Genomic DNA, 27,914 nt, shown 5'->3' on the forward strand with positions numbered 1-27,914 from the left:
TCCTTTAAGGTTCAATAAAGATGTATATCTTAATATAACATCTTAACTTTTCTACCACAAGGTCTGGTCAAAATGTCAGCTGCTGGTTCAGCTTCTGATAGCACCACTCCACCATAAGTTCTGGTTCTGACAAGGACTTATACTAAATTTGTGCACTTACCCTACACAATGGGGGTGTGTATTAGCATTGTGCTGTTCAAACTCCTCTTATTGCAGTTTGAACAGCATTTTTCCTGACAGAAAAGACAAACACAGAAACACACAAAGGCCAAGTGAAGTTGGACTGAGAACTATTTAACAAGGGATTACCAGTGAGACTTACCTTTCAATTTCACTGCAGAACAACTCATCACTGCTCGCTCTCGCTCTCTCTCTCTCTCTCTCTCTCTCTCTCTCTCTCTCTCTCTCTCTCTCTCTCTTTCTCGAAGCCAAGCACTTCTCAGGTCTCGCCCAGTAACCAGTAGGTCGGGATTGATTTGGGGATTGTGGAAGTCCTTTTGACCCTCCATGAAAAACGATCCAAACAAACCCCCCTTTTTCCTCTCTTTTGCTCTTTCCTCTATTTCATCTGCCTCTTCATGTTGAGTAGTGCCTCTGAAGTTCAAAACCTGGAGAAAGCCGTGCCATGTTTAGAAATAGTGTTGAACATAAACTGTGTTTCTGTTGGAGAATTGACGAAAGTAGGCATATCACAGACCAGTGATTATAAGTGTAACAAGAAATATAAAACAAGCTGTTTCAATCCTGAATGCTGATCAATACAGCTTTCCAGCCATGCTAAAATAAAGCAATATCACACATAACAATACGTTGTTGTGTGTGATTTTGACAACACAAATGTAAACACAAATACTCGATTTAAGTGTAACATTGCTATGATACAGCAGTTCTGTAAACTAGAATTTAATATCTAGTTCACATTTTGAACAAAATATGTCAAGTTATTTTGTCTGTTTTTGCACCGCTAACAAAGCTAGTTCTGATCAAAGCCAAAGTAGCCCACTTCGTGAAGTCCCATTCTCAAAATCATTCCAGTGCACAGAAACTTTCACTCCCTAGAAATTTAGCTGCTCACCATGTTCACTTACCGGAGATGTAGTCATGAATTTAAGTTTCTTATGTCACCAGACAACGAACACGTTTAAATTAATGAAGTCAAACCATTATATTCTCTTTAAAATAAATTTTGTTAGTAAGAATGGAGAAAGTATGTATTGTCCATCTATAATGTGCATGAAAGGGAAACAATCCTGCAAACTTTAAAGTAGAGTTGTTATAACATTAAAACAGCACACTTCTTTGTATTTTTTATTCGTTAATATATGTATGTTTGAAAATGTAAGATATTGTCTTTAATACAATGATTTTGTTGATGTGTTTTAATATGCAACCTCATAGTCAGGTTGCAGGTTAATGAGTCATCAGTTTCCCAATGTTTAGTGAATTAAGACCCTTGGCTAGCCCCTGAATTTGTGTTCACTAGAGACTGATTTATGTTTCTGAGCTATTGGAGCCAGATAAAATACACTCAAAGCTTTTGATAACTCTCAAAAGCCTGTAACTCATGTTACATCACTTTTAAGAAGCAATTATTCTGTATCTAGAAAACAAAATGGAAATACAAAATTAACAAAAAATTTCCACCAGCCATTTAAATTTATCATGCGGACAAGTTAACATTTTCTTTTGTTTTTAAAATTCTGATGAATTACAGCAAGATACGTCTCAGTATTTTTTTTCTAGCCTAAACAGTTTGAAATTTAGGGGCTATGTCACTTGCTTGCCGAGAAGAAAGGCAGTCAGTGTTGGACGGAGCTGTGAAACTCTTTCTGTAATGCTTTTCAAACCTTATTATTCTCAATGCCTAGAAGTGTGTGCTAGAATGAGAGCGCTGCTCCTTCCTGTATTTCCTTCTCTCTCTGTCTTGCATGTTTTCCCTTTACCTCCTCTTTGTTCTGCAAGAGTTGTATCAGAATGGACATAACAAAACTGTCTTCAGTATGTAGCCATGTCTATTGTAAGCATAAGTGTGGGGGTATGTACTTTCATGTACAGGTGCATCTCAATAAATTAGAATGTCGTGGAAAAGTTCATTTATTTCAGTAATTCAACTCAAATTGTGAAACTCGTGTATTAAATAAATTCAATGCACACAGACTGAAGTAGTTTAAGTCTTTGGTTCTTTTAATTGTGATGATTTTGGCTCACATTTAACAAAAACCCACCAATTCACTATCTCAAAATATTAGAATACATCATAAGACCAATAAAAAAAAACTTTTTTAGTGAATTGTTGGCCTTCTGGAAAGTATGTTCATTTACTGTATATGTACTCAATACTTGGTAGGGGCTCCTTTTGCTTTAATTACTGCCTCAATTCGGCGTGGCATGGAGGTGATCAGTTTGTGGCACTGCTGAGGTGGTATGGAAGCCCAGGTTTCTTTGACAGTGGCCTTCAGCTCATCTGCATTTTTTGGTCTCTTGTTTCTCATTTTCCTCTTGACAATACCCCATAGATTCTCTATGGGGTTCAGGTCTGGTGAGTTTGCTGGCCAGTCAAGCATACCAACACCATGGTCATTTAACCAACTTTTGGTGCTTTTGGCAGTGTGGGCAGGTGCCAAATCCTGCTGGAAAATGAAATCAGCATCTTTAAAAAGCTGGTCAGCAGAAGGAAGCATGAAGTGCTCCAAAATTTCTTGGTAAACAGGTGCAGTGACTTTGGTTTTCAAAATACACAATGGACCAACACCAGCAGATGACATTGCACCCCAAATCATCACAGACTGTGGAAACTTAACACTGGACTTCAAGCAACTTGGGCTATGAGCTTCTCCACCCTTCCTCCAGACTCTAGGACCTTGGTTTCCAAATGAAATACAAAACTTGCTCTCATCTGAAAAGAGGATTTTGGACCACTGGGCAACAGTCCAGTTCTTCTCCTTAGCCCAGGTAAGACGCCTCTGACGTTGTCTGTGGTTCAGGAGTGGCTTAACAAGAGGAATACGATAACTGTAGCCAAATTCCTTGACACGTCTGTGTGTGGTAGCTCTTGATGCCTTGACACCAGCCTCAGTCCATTCCTTGTGAAGTTCACCCAAATTCTTGAATCGATTTTGCTTGACAATCCTCATAAGGCTGTGGTTCTCTCGGTTGGTTGTGCATCTTTTTCTTCCACACTTTTTCCTTCCACTCAACTTTCTGTTAACATGCTTGGATACAGCACTCTGTGAACAGCCAGCTTCTTTGGCAATGAATGTTTGTGGCTTACCCTCCTTGTGAAGGGTGTCAATGATTGTTTTCTGGACAACTGTCAGATCAGCAGTCTTCCCCATGATTGTGTAGCCTAGTGAACCAAACTGAGAGACCATTTTGAAGGCTCAGGAAACCTTTGCAGGTGTTTTGAGTTGATTAGCTGATTGGCATGTCACCATATTCTAATATTTTGAGATAGTGAATTGGTGGGTTTTTGTTAAATGTGAGCCAAAATCATCACAATTAAAAGAACCAAAGACTTAAACTACTTCAGTCTGTGTGCATTGAATTTATTTAATACATGAGTTTCACAATTTGAGTTGAATTACTGAAATAAATGAACTTTTCCACGACATTCTAATTTATTGAGATGCACCTGTATGTGTGTTTCTATATGTGCACTCTCCATCCTTGCATCATAGCCTAGCATCCCCCTTACTGTTAAGTCGGAGTTATCGATAATGTCACTTGTTAAAGATGACGTCATTATCCCACCCCTGATGAATGATATTATGTTCCTTGTGTTCAGTTGTTCACCTGACATTATTTAGATTTCACAGCTGATAAATGGTTTCTGTGAGAGCTGCTGTGTCACATTCTTCTGCATTACTTCCTGTCTTTAGACCAATTGATTGAAAGAAAGAAACAAAGAGAGGGTTAAAAAAATTTTGAGAAAAAGAATGAAATAAAACGGTGTTTCACGGTGGTGACATTACCTGCTTTCTGTAGAGATGGGTGGAATATTATTTATCTGAAGCATTTTAGTCATTCACTCTTTCCACACTACGCCGGCTGCTTTGAACCTACATGAGTCAGATGAGTGACTAAAGAATTCGCATTGAAATGTGTTCATCTCTGCCTGTGTCACTCGGCTAACCATGGGGGGTCCGCTCTAACAGCTGCACACCTCAGAGCATTGGTGAGAAGCATCAGGGGAAACCTCATCTCTAAAGGCGTGCTCACACATACCTTCTCACGGTGAAATTCCGCAGGCGAATATGGAGTGGGCGGATGTTGAGTGCGTGTGAAACCAGCAAAAATATAATTGTCAAGCAGCCTTTTTTAATGCAGCACTTTATACTCAGTGAAACTCAAGTTAAAAAGAAACTCACCACTAAAATTATATCCTTGTCCATTATAAGGTTGTGTACAAAGCACCTGCCACACAGAGGTCTCTACCAAACCAAACCAAACAACTTCCTATTGGTCAACATGGCAATTTCGCCTGTCAAAGTTCACCAAACTTGAACTTGAGGTGAAATCAGCATCAGGAAATTCTCAGCCACCGGAAGTCTATCACGCAAAATTCACGATTGTGCGATGACTGTATTTTGCCTGCAGTGTGACCGCGTCTGAACAAATCAGCCGAAATCCACGGCAATCATTTCTCAATATTCAGTATACAGAGTACAGTGGGGTTTAAAAGTCTGAGACCGCTAGATATAATGCTTCTGTTTAGCATTTTTCTCTTTAAATGCAACATTTTTCATTTCAAATTATACAACCAGCACACTAATTAAAAACAAGTGAAAAGTTGAATTAAAAAATGTGCATGAATTCTGTTTGTCATTCTTTTTCTATAATGACAGTATGCACTCAAGCTGACATGGACTTCACAATTTTGTGCAAAACCTGATTTTTCCATGTTATCCTAGCATGATTTGATAATGTTCCAAAGAGCATCTTGTGCTTCAGTGAAAGCAAGGAAATCTGACCTTTTGTACCAAGGAGTTAACATCAATATCACCTATTTAGTTAGATTGGATTATTGCCTTAGATATACTGCAGAATCTTACATATTACTCTGTCATTTTACATCATAATGTTTATTTATTTATTTTATTTTATTTTTATTTATTTAGTTATTTACCAGGTTTATTTCCAGCTATAATTCAACATAAGGAAGCTGTCCTTTTGGTATTGTGTAAATGCGCACTAGATGCAGGTAGCCCCAGATCATTTCTAACAGATCGTCAAAGTTCCAGCTGTGGTGAGCTGAGATTGGCACACAATGAGGGATTTTGTAGATAATGTCCAGCTCCTCAATGGAGATCTGGCTGATTTTTTGAGGACATAAATGCACGGGATATAAACCCGTAAGATTACATCTGCATTGTGGATCTTACACTCTGAAAGGATGCTGTGCACTGTCTCAGTGTCCAGTTCACTTTGGGTGTAAGTGGCAGTAAAGTTGATTCCACCCTTGTCTTTTTTCTTGAAGCCGATATTTGGTGGTTTCTTGGAGAAGGATACCGAACCCCTCCAACTTGCTCAATGAGCTTCTTGTGTCCTAGAGTCTTCAGAACATCCCAGATAATCAGAATGAGGTGGCAAGTGTCCTCAACACTTTCCATCTTTGGCTCCCTCAGTGATACCTGGGAGATCCAGAAGCTGGATCTTGGCTCCTTTATAACAGATGACACCTGGAACAGTTGTCAATGTGGTGAACTCATAAGCAGCTACCTCAGAGTACACGCCAGCTAGGTTACTCAGAAGAGTAGATTTGCCCACTGACGGGAAACCCACGAAACCTATTCGAGCATCACCGCTTTTTGCCTAATCAAAACCCTCTCCAGTGCCTCCTCCTCTGCCTCCTTTAGGAGTGATGAGCTCTCTCTTCAGTTTGGCTAATCTTGCCTTTAGCAGACACAGATGGTGAGCTGTGGCCTTATTCTTCTGAGTACGAGCCATCTCGTTCTCGATTTCAGCTGTTTTGGCGAGCAAACTCTTTTCACAGTTGTTGCTTGAAAAATAAAAACTTGATGTTACGTTGAGTTATTTTATCAGTTTTGTAGCTTGTTGGTTCGCAGGCACACCACTCGCACACCACTGTCATGCTTTGCCTTGAGTTCAGAAAAAACACAAATTTCTTAAATTGTAGACTTTTGATCCCTACTTTATACACAATATATTGGCTGTCATCGTCTGACATGAAAATTTGAATATACATTTATTCTCTCTGGGCCAGACCTCCATCATAAGATGTTTGTTTATCTATCTCTCCATCCCTCCATCCAGTCTTCTCTTTCTCCAACTCACTGTAGTTTAACTGAGGGAGTAAGGCATTGTGTAACTCAGATGAAAAGAAAATCAATTTTTTTTTTCAAGCAAGTGTAGACGATAAAATTAAGTGACAGTGAAAAAGAAAGGGGGTGCAATGGGTTTGAGGAGAAGAGTAATAGTAGTAGTAAATTGATGCATTTAATGCATGCATGCAAGTATGAACTAATAAATGAAGTAATAATAATATCTGTTTTAGTAAGCACTAATAATTATGTCTAGATTGTCACATCCAACTGATTTAATCTTGCAATTTGGAGATGAGAAAGAGAGATATAAAGAGGGAGATAGACAGAGATTAGAAAGAATAGCTCGAGAGACATTAATCAGGAGAAAGTCTTTGGTCTTCAGAGCCAGCAGCAAGCGCTCATCTCTGAGACTGACGGCAGAGCGTCTGCTTTCCGCATTGTTTTCTTGTCTGTCTCTCAGACGATGTTTTGTGGGTGTTGCGTCTTGCTGAGCAAATTGAAATCGTCAAGAGGCATAGCTCATGCTAATTGCTCTGTGGAATGTGTAAAGTGTATTGAAGGCTGCCATTGTAATGCTTTCTGCACTTATTAATCATGCCGCTCCACCAGCCATCGGTTTGGTGGTTTTGCTACGTAGGTGTGACTGAAAAGATTTGTGCGGCTGTTCCGCGTGCATGATCGGAGATAAAACATGTATTACACTTCACGCTGGTACAAGAGACGCATGATATGCCCTTCAAAAATGTCTTGCACTGTTTTATGTTCACTTTACTGAAAATGGCAAAACAAATAAACCATCCCTGGCTTCAAGGTCTTCGCTCGGGGTCACATCGTATTTCTTACCCCCCTTTCTCTCTGGCTGCTCACAGTGGTTCTAAGGTCAGTTGGAAGTGGATTTGAGTGTGACAGTCATACAGTGAACTACACAATCTACTGACCTCAGAACATTGGCTCAGCCAGGCTTAGGAGGCTTTTGGAGTCATTTTCAGAAATGTGTTTGTCCGTTACACTTTGCTATTTACCCTGTTAAAGTAGTGACCGGCTAGTATATACCATTGGTGTAATTGAACTTGACTTAAAACCTACAGTTACTGAGATATATACTGTATATATACACCGATCAGCCACATTAATACCACCTGCCTAATATCGTGTAGGTCCCCCTCGTGCCGCCAAAACAGCTATGACCCGTCGTGGCATGGACTCCACAAGACCTCTGAAGGTGTCCTGTGGTATCTGGCACCAAGATGTTAGCAGCAGATCCTTTAAGTCCTGTAAGTTGCGAGGTGGGGCCTCGATGGATCGGACATGTTGGTCCAGCACATCCCATAGATGCTCAATTGGATTGAGATCTGGGGAATTTGGAGGCCAAGTCAACACCTTGAACTCTTTGTCATGTTCCTCAAACCATTCCTGAACAATTTTTGCAGTGTGGCAGGGTGCATTATCCTGCTGAAAGAGGCCACTGCCATCAGGGAATACCGTTGCCATGAAGGGGTGTACATGGTCTGCAACAATCTTTAGGTAGGTGGTACATGTCAAAGTAAGATCCACATGAATGCCAGGACCAAAGGTTTCCCAGCAGAACATTGCCCAGAGCATCACACTCCCTCCACCTGCTTTCTTCCCATAGTGCATCCTGCAACCATCTCTTCCCCAGGTAAATGACACACACACCCGGTCATCCACATGATCTAAAAGAAAACGTGATTCATCAGACCAGGCCACCTTCTTCCATTGCTCCATGGTCCAGTTCTGACGCTTACATGCCCATTGTAGGTGCTTTCGGTGGTGGACAGGGGTCAGCATGGGCACTCTGACTGGTCTGCGGCTATGCAGACCCATACGAAGCAAGCTGCAATTTACAGTGTTCTGACACCTTTCTATCATGGCCAGCATTAAGTTTATCAGCAATTTTTGCTATAGTAGCTCTTCTGTGGGATCGGACCAGATGGGCTAGCCTTCACTCCCCTCGCACATCAATGAGCCTGTGACCTGTCAGTTGGGTCAAAAAACAAAAACAAAAAAAACATAGAGATGTGTCAGCGTCATTATTTTTTGCTAGGTCTATTACTAAAATCATTTGACTTCAGCATCCCTTGTTGCATTATATGCTAATGGTTTGAGTTAAAAAACTGGAAAAATAGCCACGGGTCGCTTATTCTTAAAAAATGTGTATTTTTAGACTTTTAGTAATGGACCTACCTATCTCTTTGTAGAAACAAAATACTAAATTTAGCTATAGCTGTTCGATAAACACAACAAAGCCACACTAGCATACACTAATGCAAGTGTCAACTATATAATAAAGGTAGTTTTTAGCCTAAATGTTGGGTTGAAGTTGTTCTCAGGACAAGGGTATTCTTCATGAATGTTAGGAACAGTTGTCACATTTTTTGTTGTGGTACATGTGCTGTAAATATATAAAATTTATTTATTACAATATTTGTTGGCCACAACAAGGTTTTGATATTTTTGTATGTTACTGTTTACATGTCTGTTGCTTCATGAGTTGTTTTGTGTTCCATCATTTTTTACTGTTTGAATCTTGCTGTAAAGCCAATATTGGGCTGTTCAGTGGCAGTGAATCTATTGTCTCTTTTTCCTGGGCTATATTGGTGGAAATATTCAATAGCTTTTTTGTAGCCAAGACTTTAAGGTATATGCACTACCTATATAGAAACTGACTTTCAAAACTAAACCCACCTTGAGAAATATTCATTGGAGTAAAAAGTGTGACAACTAGCCCTTGTCTCCTTCATAAACTGCACCTTTTTTTAGCATCTTTCTTCTTCTCAGTAACTTCTATAAATACACTCTGAAGTCAGAGGCAGTGTATTATAATACTACCCCACCTGCTTTCAACAAGTGTGTGTGTGTTGCTCACACGTGTATCAGAGAACTCCGTCATTGCCAAAGCTTCAAATAGTGGTCTGTGCATATAGTAGCCACAGTGCTTCTGGTTTCTATTACTGGCTGTTAACAACGGCTCTGAAAGACACGACTAAGCACAGAGTACTATTTCATGTTTTAGCCCTGGCCGAAGCATGATATACTGTTCTCAAGTATGCGAAATGTGAGTGGTTGCCATGGCAATGGCAAGCCCCAGCCAGGAAAGCGAAAGGAAGCAGGAGGAAGGAAGAGGTCCAGAGATCCTTTAGAGTGGGTGTCACTAAAGAACTTACTCCATGTTTTAAAGAGCCATTGAATTATTCATCCACCTCAATACACCAGCCCATTTTAAGGAGCAGACCCAAAAATAAAAAAACAAGAGGGTGCATCTGTGCCTGACAGCTCTTTTATTGCCATGCATTACATTATGGGCATCTATACAATGAGTGTTAAAAGGAAAGTTTGCCCAAAAATGAAATTCTGTCATCATTTATTTCCCCTTATGTTAATCTAAAGCCATATGATTTCTTCTTCTGCAGAACACAAAAGAAAAATATTTTTGAAGAATGTCCTTGCAGCTCTTTTCCATATAATAAAAGTGAATAAGAACTGGGTCTGTCTAGCTCCAAAATGCCAAAAAAAAAAAAAAAAAAAATAGCACCACAACTGTGTACCATAAAAGTAGTTTCTACGACTTGTCATATTCGCCATATTTCAAGTCTTGTGAAGGTACACGATAGATTTGTGTGACAGCTTAAAGCCATCAAGTAGCCATCTTCAAATATACACCGTTTGATAATGACGTTTGGTAATGAGACACGCAAGAGCCAATTGCATTTGGCATCAAATGCCATTGGTACTCTGTTTTTGTTGTCAATTGAAACGTTTCCCATTTCAGAGATCTGGAAGAGGGGAAAATTATCAGTAAATAACAACCCAAATGTCAGTCTTTTCATCAAACAAAGCTATCATATTGCTTTATATATAGTGTATGAGTCATATTAACTACATTTAGGATAGCTTTATGATACTTCTATTGAGATTTTTTGTAACTTTGAAACTCGACTGACCCAGTCCCCATTCACTTTTATTATATGGAAAAGAGCTACCAAGACATTCTACAGAAATTAACTCAGGGCAAAAATTCCCCCAAAATTCAAAATGTGGGGACAAAAAAATGCCCTGTAATGAATTCTTCTGATTTGTTTGTATCATCTCTTTTTTCTAGGCCTATTTAAATACTGTATATTATTATAGAATATATGAGTTGATGCTGATTTGTTTTAAAGGTAACAACCTATTTACTAAATAATTCGATCAACTCTACAGAAAATTAATTTTAATATATTGAAAATGTATTTTACTTGAAAATATGATGCAGTGTTTTAATGTGGTTAATCCCCTCATAAAAAATCCCCTCATAATGGCAAACATGCCTCTGAAAATCAATTCCAGGGGGCACATATTGCCCCTTAATAAAAATGTAATTTTTTGACATTGTTCCACAGAAGAATTTAACAACATGAGGGTGCATAAATGATGACGGAATTTTCCTTTTTGGTTGAACTATTTGTTTTAATGAAGTCAAGAAAAGGATTGTTCACCTTGTGAATATGAATGTGCACGCAGTAGTGGAGGGAAGAAAAGAGCAAGCGCGCATGACTGTTTTAAGCTCTACTCATGCGTGACAAAACTGTTAGTGGCCCATAAAGAACACATGCACTAGTCACTTATCTGCTGGCTTATGAAGGACAAAATAGGATAAGGGTCATTATGAGAAGGGCGTGACCCAGAGGGGATGAGACAGACCGGTGCCCACACAAGTAAAGTGTCTCCGCAGTGTTTGATCCCATTCGGCTGATGTGTGCTCGGCTCTGCCACACCACCCACAATCCTCGTTTAGGGATTTAAAGACAGAAGGGAGGGAATAAGAAGGACTGTTTAAGTGGACGCAGTTGTTTTCACGCTCCACTAGCATGTATTGGCATGCAGCAAAGAGAGAAAACAACACAACTCCCTCCTGTGGCGTTCTGCTGATGGGTAACTTAACACCCTGTACTCAAAACATCACGGAGCTGATTTGGAGTTTTGATGGGGTTCAAATTTGCCCACCCAAGTGTGTTTTTGTAACCTAGATATATTGTAGTTTTGGATACCCCAAAGTTAGCTAAATCTCGTGAAACAAAATAGTCTTATTAAAGTAAAAATGGTTCATAGAGACTGAATACATTCTTTATTTACTTCTAAAAACTGCAAAAGTGTATTTTAAGTTTAGAGTTAAGGTTAACTTACAGCACCATACATTTTAAGAATGGTAAACTTATAGGTAGGTGTATTTGACCTGTAGGATTTTTACAAAACGAGTACTAATTTGCCAAAAACAAATCTCCCCCAAAGTTAACTGGAAAATCTGGAATCTCTTAATCTATGTCTTCTGAAGCGATATGATCAGTTTTGGGTGAGAACTGACCAAAATGTAACTCCTTTTTCTCTATAAATTTTACCATCTGCAGTTTCCTAGGCGCATCATGCTTTGAAGCTCGATTACACTTCCTCGCGCTTGATGCATGCGCACAGCACTGTACACACTCTGCACATGTACACGCACTCTTGTAGTCTAGTCTCATAGTCTAGCAGTAAAAGCATGTGTTCTGATATGTTGAGCCTTGATGCTCATGTAAGTGACGTGAATTCAAGTCTGACTTGCAACACGTTCCCCCTCCCTGTCGTTTCTTGTCCTCTACATTATCTGTATTGATAAACGGCCAAAAATAAAAAAAACAAATATGTCAAAGTTAAAGGGATGTCCCCATTTAGATTGATAGGTAAACCTGTGTCAGTATGTGTAATGAATGGAATACTTAAGCAGTCAGGAAGGAGGAGTAAAGTAAAATGTGTTTGACTGCTAGGTGGCCCTGTTACCAGTGACAGAGCAGGATTCATTTAGCAGCTAATGTGCCAACTGTAAGGCCTTAATCTCAGAGCACTCCCGAGGCCTACACACCGCCACGAGGCCTGAGGCGGGCACCTGAGGGAAATTACTGACTTCTCTCAAAATTAAAGCAATTTCTGCATATCAACACGAACCACATGACGGCACACACACAAACATGCTCTATGTGTTTATTCATTGCTGAAACGTTGGAGCTCAGAGCTCAGTTTATAGCGGTGTATGGTAGAGTTGACGCCTTTGAGGCCACCCGCTCTAGATGCAGCAGTTGCTTTAATCTTACGAAAATGAAGAGGCAGGGCACCAAATTGTGCGTTTTCTGTTTTTAGCTCACAGTAGTTTTTAAAAGCTTCCTGATTCTCACACTGCTGTGTGTGTACTGTGCATTTCACCAGCTGAAACATAAACAACACTTGCTTAAGGAGTTTGACAGGGTTCTCAGCCCCCTCTGAAGTAGTATTTCTGTCCCCCTCTCCCCTTTCTCTTTTAGCATTCTCAGTCTGTTTCTCTGCCTCGTCCCCTGGAATCCAGAGGCTGGGGTTTGTTTGCCAACACAGTGCATTTTGGGAAGGCATTTCATGTTATTAACTGCGCAATTAAACTTAGTTGTTGCTGCAAACAAGCAAATCCCCATCCACATCATTATAAAAATGGTAATTGACCTTTCACAGGTTTTTTTTTTTCCAGATGGAGGGTCGTTCCACTGCTCTGGCTCATTGCTTAACTGGGACAGCTGCTCTTGTAGATCCAAATCGAGCAGTCTGTACAATCGAAAGGGAACAATTTAACTATGTAGCTGTCTTGACGTCAAAAAGAGTGATAGACAATTTATTTACATTTACATTTATTCATTTGGCAGATGCTTTTATCCAAAGCGACTTTCAAAAGAGGAAAACATAAGCGAATCATCTTAGGAGACAGTGGTATGAAAAGTGCTGTATTACAAAGTATCACTAGCATCAGAATAGTATTCAAAACAGAATAAAGTGCAACAGAATTTTTTTTTTTTTTAATGACTGGTTAAGTGCTCATGGAAAAGATGTGTTTTTAGTTGTTTTTTGAAGACAGCTTCATGGATGGAGTTGGAAAGGTCGTTCCACCAACGTGGTACGATGAAGCTGAAAGTCCGGGAAAGTGTTTTGGTGCCTCTTTGTGTTGGTACAACAAGGCTACGTTCCTTAGCCGACCGCAGGCTTCTAGTGGGCGCGTAGCTCTGCAGAAATGATTTTAGGTATGCTGGAGCAGCCTCTGTGACTGTTCTGTATGCCAGCATCAGAGCCTTGAATTTGACACGTGCATAAACCGGCAGCCAGTGGAGAGAGACAAGGAGTGGTGTAACATGTGCTCTCTTTGGTTCATTAAAGACCAGACATGCTGCTGCATTCTGGATCATTTGGAGGGGTCTAATTGCACATGCAGGGAGGCCTGCAATGAGAGTGTTACAGTAGTCCAGTCTAGTTATGACAAGTGACTGGACAAGCAGTTGTGTGGCATGTTCAGAGAGGAAGGGTCTTATCTTCCTGATATTGTAGAGTGTAAATCTACATGATCTTGCAGTCTTTGAGATGTGGTCTGTGAAATTTAGTCTGTTGTCGATGGTTACCCCTAGATTTCTGACCGATTTGGAAGGCGTTACTGTAGTTGCACCCAGCTGCACGGTGATGTTGTGTTCAACAGCAGGGTTGGCTGGAAAGACAAGGAGTTCAGTCTTGGCTGGGTTGAGTTGCAGGTGGTGCTCCTTCATCCAGGCCGAGATGTCCGCCAGGCAGGCAGAAATTCGAGCAGTCACTGTGGTGTCGTTGGGCTGGAAAGATTTATCAAGACAAAAATGCTTCAGTTACACCGGATTAACTAGATTGCTCACATTATAATCAAAACATCTCTCTACACTGCAAGTTCCTGTTACAGTCTGTCATGATGTGCTGTCAGTTGACAGATATACCGTTTCTAGTTAAAGGTGCATGCTATACCAATTATCACTGTCAGTCTGAAATAAAATTGTATTTACAATTATGTATACATTTTTGCTATGAACTTTAATATGCAATCAGAAGTTTTTAAATATATAACAAATTGTTTGAAAAAACATTCTTACGTAAATTATTACATTGAGTTCAATGCAAAAATATACGTAATAATTGATTCATGAACAAGAGAATTTCTTTCCCCTTGTGCAGGCCTCTGCATTTCTAGTAAATCACTCACATATGTGACCAAATTTTGCTCTATGTGACTGAAAAATGTCTTATTAGCCACTTGCTAGTAAATGTGTATGTACTGTATATGTGAAGTAGCCTACTTCAGTTGCATTTTGCTTACAAGTCATGTCAAAAGTCTGGCGAGTAAAAACAAAAATGTACCTTTCTCCAACATGTCTGTACAGGGTTGTTGTGTTTTAATAAAAAGGCCCACTATTTGTAAAATATTCTTTGCTTTTCTGAAGTAGTGCAGAGAAAGTCAATTTTTATTCTTATTTCCACTGACAGTAACTCAGGAAACAAATAAATGCACTCATTTTGATTTTACAAAATATAGTTCTATGTTGATTTTGCAACATAGTTCAGCCATGAAAACTTTTGAAAAGAATTAACATGTAAAAGGGATAGTTCACCCAAAAATGAAAATTCACTCATTATTTACTCACCCTCATTCCATCCCAGATGAGTATGACTTTTTTTCTTCTGCAGAACAAAAATAATGATTTTTAGAAGAACATTTCAGCTCTGTAGGTCCATGCAATGCAAGTGAATGGGTTCCAAGAAGCACACAAAGGCAGCATAAAAGTAATCCATACGACTCCAGTGTTTTAATCCATATCTTCAGAAGTGATATGAAAGGTGTGAGTGAGAAACCGATCAATATTTAAGTCATTTTTTGCTAGAAATTCTTCTCCCTGCCCAGTAGGGGGCAATGTGGGCAAATAATGTTTTCTACTTTAGCAACAAAATCTCGATGTTCTCTCTTTGCACTGTCAAACAAACAAGTGATAGCCAGTGCTGAAGCATTTTACCAATCAGAAATTAGCATAATTCATTCTGATACAATTAATGGCCAGCATCGTCCAATCACTGCCAAACATGTTCAAATAAAATAATACATTATACATTCTGAATCTAAGTACTGATTACCATTGTCCCATGTCTGCCAACCATATTGGGTGGTGCGAACATCATCTGCAACCTGAAACTGAACTTTTATTGGATGTTAGGAGTGAATGCACTTGGCTGCATAGGAAAGCTATAGAATGCTCCCTTGTTCCCTATTTAGAGAATGACTTAACCTCCAGTGTGCTGTCGTTCTGCACTGGTCTCAGAACAGTTTGAAATGCACCCATCATCCTAACTCCATAATCATATAAAGCCTCTGAAAGCAACATTTTTCAGCTTTTGGATGCACCTATTGATTCTCAGTGTGATAATGCATAGTGAATATAGGATTTCTAAGGGCAAAAAAGGTCATTGGGTTTAACAGCGTGCCGTTTCGCGATAAATGGCATATCAGATAAAACTAGAGACTAGTCTTTTTACTCAAACAGGCTTCAGTGAAAAAAACGTAATGAGGTTTCTTACAAGATATACTGTAGTTTTTCTGGCGTTTCTCCCAAAAACAAACTCCGCTGAGATCGGTGCCATGTTGTTTTGTCACATGACTGGGTGTGTCAAAAGTTTAACCCTTTACTGACAGCCCAGAGTGTCCTGAACTGAGATCAGTTAGTTTAAATAAAACTAAATTATGCATAGCATGAACACAGTGACAACTGTGACAAAGACAAAACACAGTGTCCACACAGGTGGACGCAGTGTCGCATGAGGATAAAGTCCTCAGATGCAGAGTGTGAGGTGCAGTTAAGTTTGCGCTCCCAACTACGTGTGCTAAAAGCTCATCAGATCCTGGCACTAAAACAAATGACGGGTCACCACCCTGTGAATAATAGATATTCTTCAAGCACTCCACCAGCACATTAATTTGTCTGCAGAATCAAAGCAGAGCTCACACGCTGAGCTATCAAAACATGTACTGGCATCTCGCCTGCCTCTCTTTGACGGAAAGCCAGCATGTGCGCAGCCAGCACTGACTTTAAAAGCGTTCTTCATTTGTTTGCATCTGCTTTATGTCAAGTGGTAATTCAGCGGGAACGTTGCATAACATTGAGACCGAGACCTGTACGATGTTTATCTTTCGGCTGACCTTGCTTCCAGTCACCGGGGTGAAAAGTGGAATCCAAGCTAAATACGTATGCCTGCTAAGTACCGGATACGGGGTGGATGAGGTGTCTCGGTTGCCATGGCAGCTTTGTAAATTGTTGTGCTGCAGTGAGTGGGAGATTAGTCTTTAAGGAGGTCACTGTCACTGTGTGACCTACAAAGGGCCCTTCGATCTTTGCCACCAGTGTATTGACAGCAACTCCTTGTGAAATGACATTCTTAAACAACATTTTGTTTTTGATATTTGATTTGAGAAAGCCAAAGAGTGGAGTAATCTACTAGGCATGTCTGTGGGAAGACTCCTTATAGCAAACTAGGAATCCATCATCACAGTCAAGCGCTTTTGTTGCCGTTGTGGTTGAGAAATGTTATGACGACATCACTTTGCACTAGTATTCCTGCCTCAATGCCTCAAGAAAGCAGTGTATCACTTGACTGCTTCCTGACTTTTAATTCCACCTAATGTTGACATTCATCACACTGAAAATATCTGAGCTAAAAATTGATTCCTCCAAATCCAATCTGTGGCCCTATAGTTCTTCTGGGGAAAGAATTAAGCTAAATGCATGGGCACAACAGCAGGTGCCAAGTTTATAGTACAGGGAATTTGTCATCTGCATTTCCCTTTGCTTTCAGTCTTCCTTTCAGCCTTTCTCTCTCTCTCTTTATCTGTCTTTATCTCTCGCTCTCTCTGTCTATCTTATTATACCCTGAAGGAGTGATTCCAGTGGATGCAGTATTAGATTAAATGACGGGGCGAGGAGACATGTTAATGCATGTTATTCTGCTGTATATTTTACAAAGCTGTAGTCACCATTAAGTCTCGCCGGAGTTAATCTGGATTCTTCATGCTTGCTGAATCAGATATTCATGGCCTGGCAGAGAGCGACGGCAGGCATTCCTGAAGCTGATATCAAATCAGCCAATGTATGTATAGTACGTATGGCTCAATCTTTGGTTTTGGAACAAGAGGCTTCCATCTGGCAGCAGACAAGGAGCTAAGTACCAAAACCCAAACAAAAAGTATGAAAACAGGAATTGGTGCATTGTCAAATGTTTTGCATTTTGATTTGGTTCTGGATTGCCTGTCCTTGGAAATCCTTTATTATGGCTGCTTAACTTTCATACATCGCCACACTGTACTTATTTGATTCATTTACATAAAAAATAATCTTTATTAAAGGAAAAGTTCAGATTTTCAAACATCAATTTTGTCCTTTTTTTCAAACTTTTAATTACTAAATTTAAGACTCTTTTAACAATCTTTTGAAGATCTTGCCCCTTGACCTTAGCTCTCAAATCTCAAATTTTCACATGGTTAAGAAACACACGAGAATCAATGACTTATGACCTGATTTATTTCAAGCATGGTGTGATATGCCTTCGTGTGTCAAATCTGATTATGCAGAAGTGCAAATTAAACTTTAGGTCAATGGCAGAGTGAAAGATTATCAGCGATTGAAGACTTAAATTATGATTTGTTCTTCACATTGCTTCAGAAGACTTGAAATATAGTACATAAAGGCCAGAGTATACTTTGTTTTTCTGCATCCAGATTGGATTGTGGATTTAGAAAGAAGGGCAGCTTTTTGGACAAAACGGTTGCAATATGCAAAATATGCCGATCAGGAATTAAATACAAGGAAAATAATGGCTAACCATATTAAGCAAAGGCATAAGGCGTGCTGTCAGCAAACTTCTAAGGACAAGCATGGCGAGTCTCCTCTCATCGCCGAGATGAAGTCAATAATGGTAAAAGACCTAAAGCACCGCTATGACGATGTACAGGATGTACTCCATGTTGCGTCAGCCCTTGACCCTCGCTTTAAGAAGTTGCCCTTTTTGAGTTAAGAAGAGAGGACCCTGACCTACGAGATTGTGACATCAGAGGCAGCTGGTCTTAGAGAGAGAAAAGTAAGTAGATGCTACCATTTTAATGTGATAAATTGTTAATTTATGTAGGCCTGTCAGAAAAGATAGTGAAACATCACTGGAAACATAATCTTAATAAACTTGTATTGAAATATATTTAATATTCAACAACATTATATATTAGATGACTACTGAAGTCTGTGCCCACTCCACATCTGCCGAAGCCTGTGCCCACTCTACCTCTCAATCACAGGTGTCACAAAGTGACCTGACATGTTAGTATTCAGATTAGTTTTTTCTAGTAGCAAAAAACTTGGAAAAACATGTTTTAATTCTAAAAATATTATTATTATTATTATTATTATTATAAAAAAATGTTTTTTTTTATTTTTATTATTATTTTCATTTACCCTGCTCACAGCATAATTCAAAGTCACAATCATTGTATGTTTTATTTCCAAAGAGCCAGAACAAGATGATGCTCCTGTTCCAAGAAAGAATTCCAAGGCACTAGATGACCTATTTGGTGATGAGTTCTTCCAATTAACCTCAGAGACTGTTAAGACTTCCAGAGATATTGCTGCTAAAGAGTTCAAAAAGTATCAAGAGAAGGATTCTCTCCTGTTGAATGGTTTGGAATGGTGGAAAAGTATGAATTCAAGTTCCCCTTGCTCTCCACTTTAGCAAAACGCTACTTGTGTATACCAGGCACTAGTGTGCCAGTAGAACGTGTCTTCAGTATTGCTGGAGACATTGTTAATGCACAAAGAAGTACTCTCACTCCAGAGCACGTGGATCAGTTAGTTTTTCTGAAATCAATCCTGGGAAAGAAACAAAGGCATTGTGTTGACACTTAGCTTTGAATGACAACTCCCTTGATCTGGTTCCAAATGATAAGCCACATTTTAAGAAGTTGGAAAGACCTGTTACTGTACTTGTGCTATTGTGAGTTTCTGAATGTTGTTCTCACTGGCAGCCCTGTGGGTATTTTTTTCTTGTTTACTGGTGTATTGTCACCTTTGCACTTTGCTTTTGTTTGACACTGTATGGTAAGTACAAAGAACTTACCAAAATATGAGCTTTATGTGCTCATGTTATAAAGCATAATGTCTGAAGTGGAGTAATTTTACATTGCATTACATTACATTTTTGTTTTAGAGTTCAACAGTGGATCCTCAATTCAAACATTCTAATTCTGGTTCTACTTTGGTTAAAAGAGCACTTCAAAATAAATGTGCTGTGAATGTAAAACCTGATGTCTGAGTATTCTCACTATGTTGTATGTTGTGAGCACTGTTACATTTGTGCTTCCATTATATTTTGGAAAATAGCAAGAATCGTTCCAATATAATCGAATTGAATCGAATCGTGGCCAAATTTCAGATTCCATGATGCATCATAATCGTAAGGGAAATAATCGGAATCGAATCGAATCATCGTCTGAGCAAATATTTACACCCCTAGTGTTCAGTAACCATGCTAGCAGACTTTGAAAAGGCTGTCTATACAGCCATCCGCCGCTAGAGGGCGCTGTCATGTCTTGTCCATGTCAGAGAAGAAGGGCGACATAAATGAAGAGAAAGCAGGCTTAGTGTAATCAGTGTTGAAGCGTTTCTCTATAAATAAACAATATGTTTTCTGCATGCACCGTGATAGTGTGTTAAACTACTACATGAAAACAAGAACAGTTGATCTGCTGGTCTCCTTGTTTCATCCCAACCTACAATTACATCAGCGATCGCTGGGAAAGCAGATTCAGTTGACATCTCACCAGCACACACGGGATGTTACAGCGTTCTTACGCATTCTGGAAATCCTGGAAAACCTGGAATTTTGCAATACAGTTTTCCAGTCATGGAAAAGTAATGGAAAATGAGAAAAACACCTTAATATCCTGCAAAAACTTATTTGTCCTGGAAAATTTAGTAGTATAAAAAACTGTTTGATTGTGTCGCTGACAAGGTTTTTGTTACATGTATTGATAAAGTGCTTTTTTATTTCTTTTTTTTTTTTTATTCCAACACTGTTGCAGTCTTAACTACAAAAACATTTCAGTTGTAAATGTTAGACAACAACAATGGCCGAACCACAGATTTATTTTATTTTTTTTAATTAATTTGCACCCGATGTGGTAGTGATTTAAAATTCTGTGATTTAATAAAATAAAAATATAATCTGCTTGTGCTGCGTGCTTCAGTATGAATGTGTGAAGCCAGCCGCTCATACACTAAAAACACCTCATCATGAGTATCACACTTGCTCTGGGTGTGTATGTGTGTGTAGTAGATGACAGTGAGCAGTGCACTCTGAAGCATGCAGCACATACAGACTAATATATATATATATATATATATATGAAATAATCACACTGGGACATGTAGCAAACTGCTTATCCAGAGGTGAGAAACTACCATCAAAAACATACAGAAATGCCAAAACAAAAGCTTGATTAATATGAACTCATGAAATGGGAAAAAGATCATGTTGAATACAACTGAATAATAATAATAATAATAATAATAATAATAATAATAACAATAATAATGTATTAAAGTAATATCTTACATCTGTGATGTTCTGTTGTGCAGCACTTAATTTGACAAAAATATCTCCAGTGTTGTTTCAGATTTTGTAGACTAGCACTTTTAATAAAATTTAATACAATTAATGCAATATTATGTTGAAAAATTTAATAAAATAATAATTAATAAATTTTCATTTGACTAAAGTTTTTCATTTGATTAGACATAATTATTATGATGAAATTTAATTAAACTTTTGAAAACAGAATTTTGAAAAAAAAGAAAAAAATAACCACAATTTTAAAGACCTCATGTGTTTTTGCTTAAATATTACAACCATGTGGCAAAAACAAATATCCTGGAAATGTCCTGGAAAATTGTGCCTTGAAAAGATTGAGAACCCTGTATGTAGGCTGCTGTGTTTATGTAGTATGTTATGATTCAATTTCAATTATAAAAATATGTCCAAAGGTCAGAAATATATCATGATCCATAACGTGAAGTTTTAATGAACTCAAATATGTAAACAAGTTATATATCTTTTTTTTTTTTCTCCCAATTTAGAATGCCCAATTCCCAATGTGCTTTTTAAGTCCTTGTGGTCGCATAGTGATTCGCCTCAATCCGGGTGGCAGAGGACGAATCCCAGCTGCCTCCACGTCTGAGACCGTCAACCCGCGCATCTTATCATGTGGCATGTTGAGCACGTTGCCACGGAGACATAGTGCGTGTGAAGCCTTCACGCCATCCACCGCGGCATCCATGCTCAACTCACCACGCGCCCCACCGAGAACGAACCACATTATAGCGACCACGAGGAGGTTACCCCATGTGACTCTACCCTCCCTAGCAACCGGTTCAATTTGGTTGCTTAGGAGACCTGGCTGGAGTCACTCAGCACGCCCTGGGATTCGAACTAGTTAATTGTTAAACAGTAATTAAACAATTAACAGATTTATACTAAACACTGTCTAAATGTATTAAAATACACTGAACTAAGAATATTTTAAGAGGATAATGCCAATACCTGCATTTCTTAAGTGTAATAATTACAATTATATTTAAGCAGTGGGCTACATGCACATATTATTTGAGTCCTCCACATGTGTTTTATGGTATTAACGTTAATGATTAATTGATTGATTATTTCCACAACGATCGATTATGAAATGTCTGAAAATTGACATCCCTAATTGACATACAAATTTGACATTATCATCTCAAAATGTCTTGCAAGCAATCATGCCTGATAGATACTAGGACTGTACTCAAGCAGACTTTAATCTCTTTCGATCGGTCTTCATGGCTCTGGTGGTAAATATTTCTAGCCTTAAAGCTGAGGATTTTCTTACAATATCAAACTCTGATACAAGTCAAGCTTTTAGTCAGTCACTCTATATGGCCTCTGACCTGGCTTGCTTGAACTTGTTCTTACAGAAGTGTGCCAGTGCATACAAAAGCTCCTTGAGTACACCTCCTCCACTGGTGTGTATACAGAAAGAAGCCCAGTGGCCACAGAACCCATGTGCAGAGGCTGATTCTTGAGAGGGCGTGGAGTCCCTGCTGTTTGGCTTTGTCTGTAAAGAAGCGCTTACTCTACAGAGGCAGTGGTGCGTTTCATGGGCCCAAATGTACAAATCACGCTGCCTCTAGCTGTATTGTGTGAAAACAATGGCCAAAAGCACTCTCGCCCTCAAACTCTTTGTATAAGATGCGTTTTTAAGGTACTTCTTACTACGTGTGTAGTTTGCCCAAGGAGCAGTCCTGCCAGGAAAGCTTAAATCTGATCGACATATTGGCTGCTGTGAAGATAAACTGAAGGAGATTTCAATGTAGAATCATACATTAAAGGAATAGTTTACCCAAAATGAACATTTTTAAATATAAAGATTATTTACTCACCTTTATGTCATTCCAATACTGTATGACTTTACTACTTTTGTGAAACACAAAAGGGGAAGTTTAGCAGATTATCCAGGGTGCTCCATACAAAAGTCAATGAGGACTTTATTGAGCTCCAAAAAAAACCCAAAAAACACCTCAAAAGTAGTCCATACACCTTGTGCGCTGTATTCCAAGTATTCTGAAGCCATAAAGTAACTGTGTACGAGGAACAGACCAAAATATACATTGTTATTCACTGAAAATCTTTCCCTCCACTATAGATCGAAGATCTCATTCACACTTCCACATTTCAGACTTCCCACATTGCACTCTGTTTAAGACAAGCAAGAACCAATAGTTTTTGGCATAATTGATGTCAAGCCTGGCACGATGTGTCTTTTTGCGGCATATTTGAATATATACGTGACTGCAAATGATATTCAATAGCTAAAGTGGAGGGGACATTTTTTTTCTGAATACTGATATAAATGTCAGTCTGTTCCACACACAAAGCTATCATTTGGCTGCAGAAAATTTTAAATATACACCAATCAGTCACAACATTAAAACCATCTGCCTAATATTGTGTAGGTCCCCCTCATGCCGCCAAAACTGTGCCAACACGCATCTCAGAATAACATTCCGAGATGCTACACTTCTCACCACAATTGTACAGAGCTGTTATTTGAGTTACCATAGACTTTGTCTGTTCGAACCAGTCAGTCATCCATGCAATTATCTAATCAGCCAGTCGTGTGGCTGCAGTGCATTAAATCATGCAGATATGGGTCAGGAGCTTCAGTTAATGTTCACATCAACCATCAGAATGGGGAAAAATTTGATCTCAGTGATTTGGACCGTGGCATGATTGTTGGTGCCAGATGGGCTGATTTGAGTATTTCTGTAACTGCTGATCTCCTGAGATATTCACACACAACAGTCTCTAGAATTTACATCTCTAGAACAGCATCCATGCTCATTTCCTTTCATTGTATGGAAAAGAGCATCTAGGAATTTTCATTTTCGGATAAAGTGAACATTTAGTGATCTGAAATGGGGTCATTATTGTTTAGTGTAAATTTTTTACTTCAATTAGGTAATATGGAAGTGTCCAGAGTGAACTGAAATGTTGTCCTTCTTTCTTGTGAATTGCTCCCCCTGCTGGATAAAAGGTGCAATGGCAGGGGCCAAAGACTATTGAGTTTTAAGGAACACTAAAAACACTTGAAAAACAGCGCACTGTTGCATATCAAATATAAACGTTCAGTAGATATTAAAACTACATTTAATGAAAACAGTGCAGATGTAGATACCATACAAAGCATCATGCTAATAACAAAGTTAAACAGCATAATTCAACTGACCACTGTTGGAAAAAAGCTATTGGAAAGAGAACTAGAGAGAAACTGATTCTTCCATACAGAATGGTGTATTAGTGCAGCTTTATCCAGGACCATCTGCCATGGACATTAATGCGCTTGAGAGGAAGACCGAGAGAGAGGGAATGAACAGCCTGATGACATTTGTGCTCTGACTGTGCTCTGCCTCTTCTGTGCCGCTATGAGAGTGCCAGGGCACCTTCCCATGGGCACCAGAGTGACAGAAATTGCACTGAATCACTGCTGATGTTTGAACGGCTTCTGTCTCGCAGGTCATGTTCTATTGCATTTTCACTGAGCATCCTGCAATTCACCATCTGTGATCCTTTAATTTACTAATGAATACAATTTAATTATTAATTTATTAGCTGCTGGTAAACACTATATTATAATAATTAACTATATCTTGATATTTTTCAGCCTTCTGACGATATATATATAAACTCAGCAAAAAAAAGAAACGTCCCTTTTTCCGGACACTGTATTTAAAGATAATTTTGTAAAAATCCAAATAACTTTACAGATCTTTATTGTAAAGGGTTTAAACAATGTTTTCCATGCTTGTTCAATGAACCATAAACAATTAATGAACATGCACCTGTGGAACGGTCGTTAAGACACTAACACCTTACAGATGGTAGGCAATTAAGGTCACAGTTATAAAAACTTAGGACACTAAAGAGACCTTTCTACTGATTCTGAAAAACACCAAAAGAATGATGCCCAGAGTCCCTGCTCATCTGCGTGAACGTGCTTTAGGCATGCTGCATGGAGGCATGAGGACTGCAAATGTGTCCAGGGCAATAAATTGCAATGTCTGTGCTGTGAGATGCCTAAGACAGCACCACAGGGAGAGAGGAAGGACAGCTGATCGTCCTCGCAGTGGAAGACCACGTGTAACAACACCTGCACAGGATCGGTACATCCGAATATCACACCTGTGGGACAGGTACAGGATGGCAACAACAACTGCCCAAGTTACACCAGGAACGCTCAATCCCTCCATCAGTGCTCAGACGGTCCACAATAGGCTGAGAGAGGCTGGACTGAGGGCTTGTAGGCCTGTTGTAAAGCAGGTCCTTACCAGACATCACCGGCAATAATGTCACCTATGGACACAAACCCACTTTCGCTGGACCAGACAGGACTGACAAAAAGTGCTCTTCACTGACGAGTTGCGGTTTTGTCTCACCAGGGGTGATGGTCGGACTCGCTTTTACTGTCGAAGGTATGAGCGTTACACCGAGGCCTGTACTCTGGAGCCGGATCGATTTGGAGGTGGAGGGTCCGTCATGGTCTGGGGAGGTGTGTCACAGCATCATCGGACTGAGCTTGTTGTCATTGCAGGCAACCTCAATGCTGTGCATTGCCGGGAAGACATCCTCCTCCCTCATGTGGTACCCTTCCTGCTCATCCTGACATGACCCTCCAGCATGACAGTGCCACCAGCCATACTGCTCGTTCTGTGCATGATTTCCTGCAAGACAGGAATGTCAGTGTTCTGCCATGGCGAGCGAAGAGCCCGGATCTCAGTCCCATTGAGCACATCTGGGACCTGTTGGATCGGAGGGTGAGGGCTAGGGCCAGGGCCATTCCCCCCAGAAATGTCCTGGAACTTGCAAGTACCTTGGTGGAAGAGTGGGGTAACATCTCACAGCAAGAACTGGCAAATCTGGTGCAGTCCATGAGGAGGAGATGCACTGCAGTACTTAATGCAGCTGGTGGCCACCCCAGATACTGACTGTTACTTTTGACCCCCCCCCCCCCCCCTTTGTTCAGGGACACATTATTCCATTTCTGTTAGTCACATGTCTGTGAAACTTGTTTAGTTTATGTCTTAGTTATTGAATCTTTTTATGTTCATACAAATGTTTATCACATGTTAAGTTTGCTGAAAATAAAAGCAGTAGAAAATGAGAGGACGTTTCTTTCTTTGCTGAGTTAATATATATATATATATAAGCAATATTTACATTTTAATACAAAAAATCAAAGATCAAAACAATGCTAAATGGGAACTTCCACAAATATTTTTGAGTGATGAGACATTTTTTTCAATTCATTAAAATGGACAGTTGGAACTGAATTACAGAAATTAATTGGACTTACCAACTCTAATGCTGTTTTTGCTACTAAAATTAACAATCAAAAGAGTTAGTGATCAAAACATCTCTGTCATAACCAACCCAGTCTCATAACAAGTCGTAATAATTGGTACAAGATGGGTAAATCGTAAAAAAAATCATACGACTTGGCTCGTACAAAAACATACAGCTTTTCCTTCCATAGAGAAAAATAAATGAACCAACGAATTATGTTACTATGATTTTTACTAAGTTAAACCTAACCAAAACCTAACCCTAACTGTAAAGTCTAACCCCGTACCTTTAACCATGATTTTAATAGAAAAATAACTTTACTGCACAGAAAAAAGGAAAACGTCTGGGTTTGGAAAGATAGGGGAGAAGATTTTTTCAGGTTATTGACATAGATCAGTCATGTTTATTACATTAATAAATGTAGAATGAGTAACCAAATGTGTTCTGATGTTTCATTTATAAAAATAAAGTCTTGGATTGGAGGCTAGCTAAAATTTGATGCCTATATTGTATACATTTAAAATTCTGTTTGTTGATTGGTTGGTGATAAAAGTCTTACCTTCCAAGTCGTTTGAAATGTTAATGATTTCTCCATCTCACATTAATTATTACAAGTTGTGATGAGACTGTGTTGGTTTTATTGTTCTTGTACTCATGAGTCACAAGACGAGGAAGGATCGCGAAACTTGCCTAATGGCACGCTCTTTAGGAAACTTGATGGCCATATAAAAAGCGCATTAAAATCACTGTGATATTCACATTGCTTCTTAATTGTAAATCGCCAGCAAAATTGTCGCAATTATTTTGTGAATATCTAGAATATAGCCCAACCCTAGTACCACATGGAAAATCTCAGTCAATGGTGCTAAAGGCGAAGCAATTCACTGCGATTGCAGAACTAGATTTCTTTCCTATCAAGCCAGCTAACTCTTTTCTCGCCTTTGTTCAATGCTCTCATCCACATAAAAGAAGGATGATCCCCAGCCACAAAAGCCTCACTGGCTTCCTTTCTGATGTGGCCGCATTGTGAATGCGGTTTCCCTTTGTGTCCGGCTGTTTTCTCTGATGCCTGGATGGATGGCTCGGCACGAACTGTCTACAATGGGGCGAGATCATTAGTCATTCAGTTTGCCAACCCATCCACACTAATTGGGGGAGAGCTGCACATCTCTGTCAATTCACATTGTGCACTCGGGTAGCTGGGATGGGCTCTGTCACAGGACATCACTTTACCTTGTTTTGGCAGCATGTTCCTTCTGGGTTGATGGGGGGGGTGAAGAGGGCACCCAGCCAGTCCAGATGTTCATTTCAGCTTCACAACCACATCTCACTGTCACCTATTTAAGTTCTGGAACTATGGCATACATAGGGGAACCGGTTGTCAAGGTAACAATGCTCCTGACTAATGGGCAGATCAGCGTGCTGGATTCTGAGTGGATGGTTATTTTGTGCTTTTTTTTTGTGTTCGCCATCTGCTACAAGTCCAGGTTCATTTTCCAGATGGAGCTATATGTTGCCCCTTGCCATATTAAGATACATTTCAAGTGTTCAGCTACTTCATATCGGCGAATTTGAAAATGCCCAATTACTGGGAAATTAGTCTCACAGAGCTAGAATTTTGACTATTTCCAAACAGTCTGGTCCCCTTTGCAGCAGATTCTAGCCAAGAGCAGCCCATTTAGACTGGAATATACCTTCTGACTGACATTTCAAGTGACCAACCACAGTTCATTGTGTTTGTACACACATTTAGGGGCAACTCCCAGGATTTGGCCAGCTCATACCAATTTTGTGTGATATTTGTGTCCTTGCAATGTCGTTTGACAG

At 39.4% G+C, this 27,914-nt stretch overlaps 1 protein-coding gene and 1 pseudogene across 3 annotated transcripts in view; one reads left to right on the top strand and one right to left on the bottom strand.

The window, feature by feature from the left end:
• Positions 1-27,914, top strand: part of LOC127411487 (forkhead box protein N3-like) — a 152,347-nt gene that overhangs the window by 110,287 nt on the left and 14,146 nt on the right. The gene's annotated exons all lie outside the window — the stretch shown is intronic.
• LOC127411444 (developmentally-regulated GTP-binding protein 1-like) lies at positions 5,141-27,394 on the bottom strand (annotated as a pseudogene).

Source organism: Myxocyprinus asiaticus, chromosome 20 (assembly GCF_019703515.2).
Source record: "Myxocyprinus asiaticus isolate MX2 ecotype Aquarium Trade chromosome 20, UBuf_Myxa_2, whole genome shotgun sequence".
Taxonomy (NCBI): domain Eukaryota; kingdom Metazoa; phylum Chordata; class Actinopteri; order Cypriniformes; family Catostomidae; genus Myxocyprinus; species Myxocyprinus asiaticus.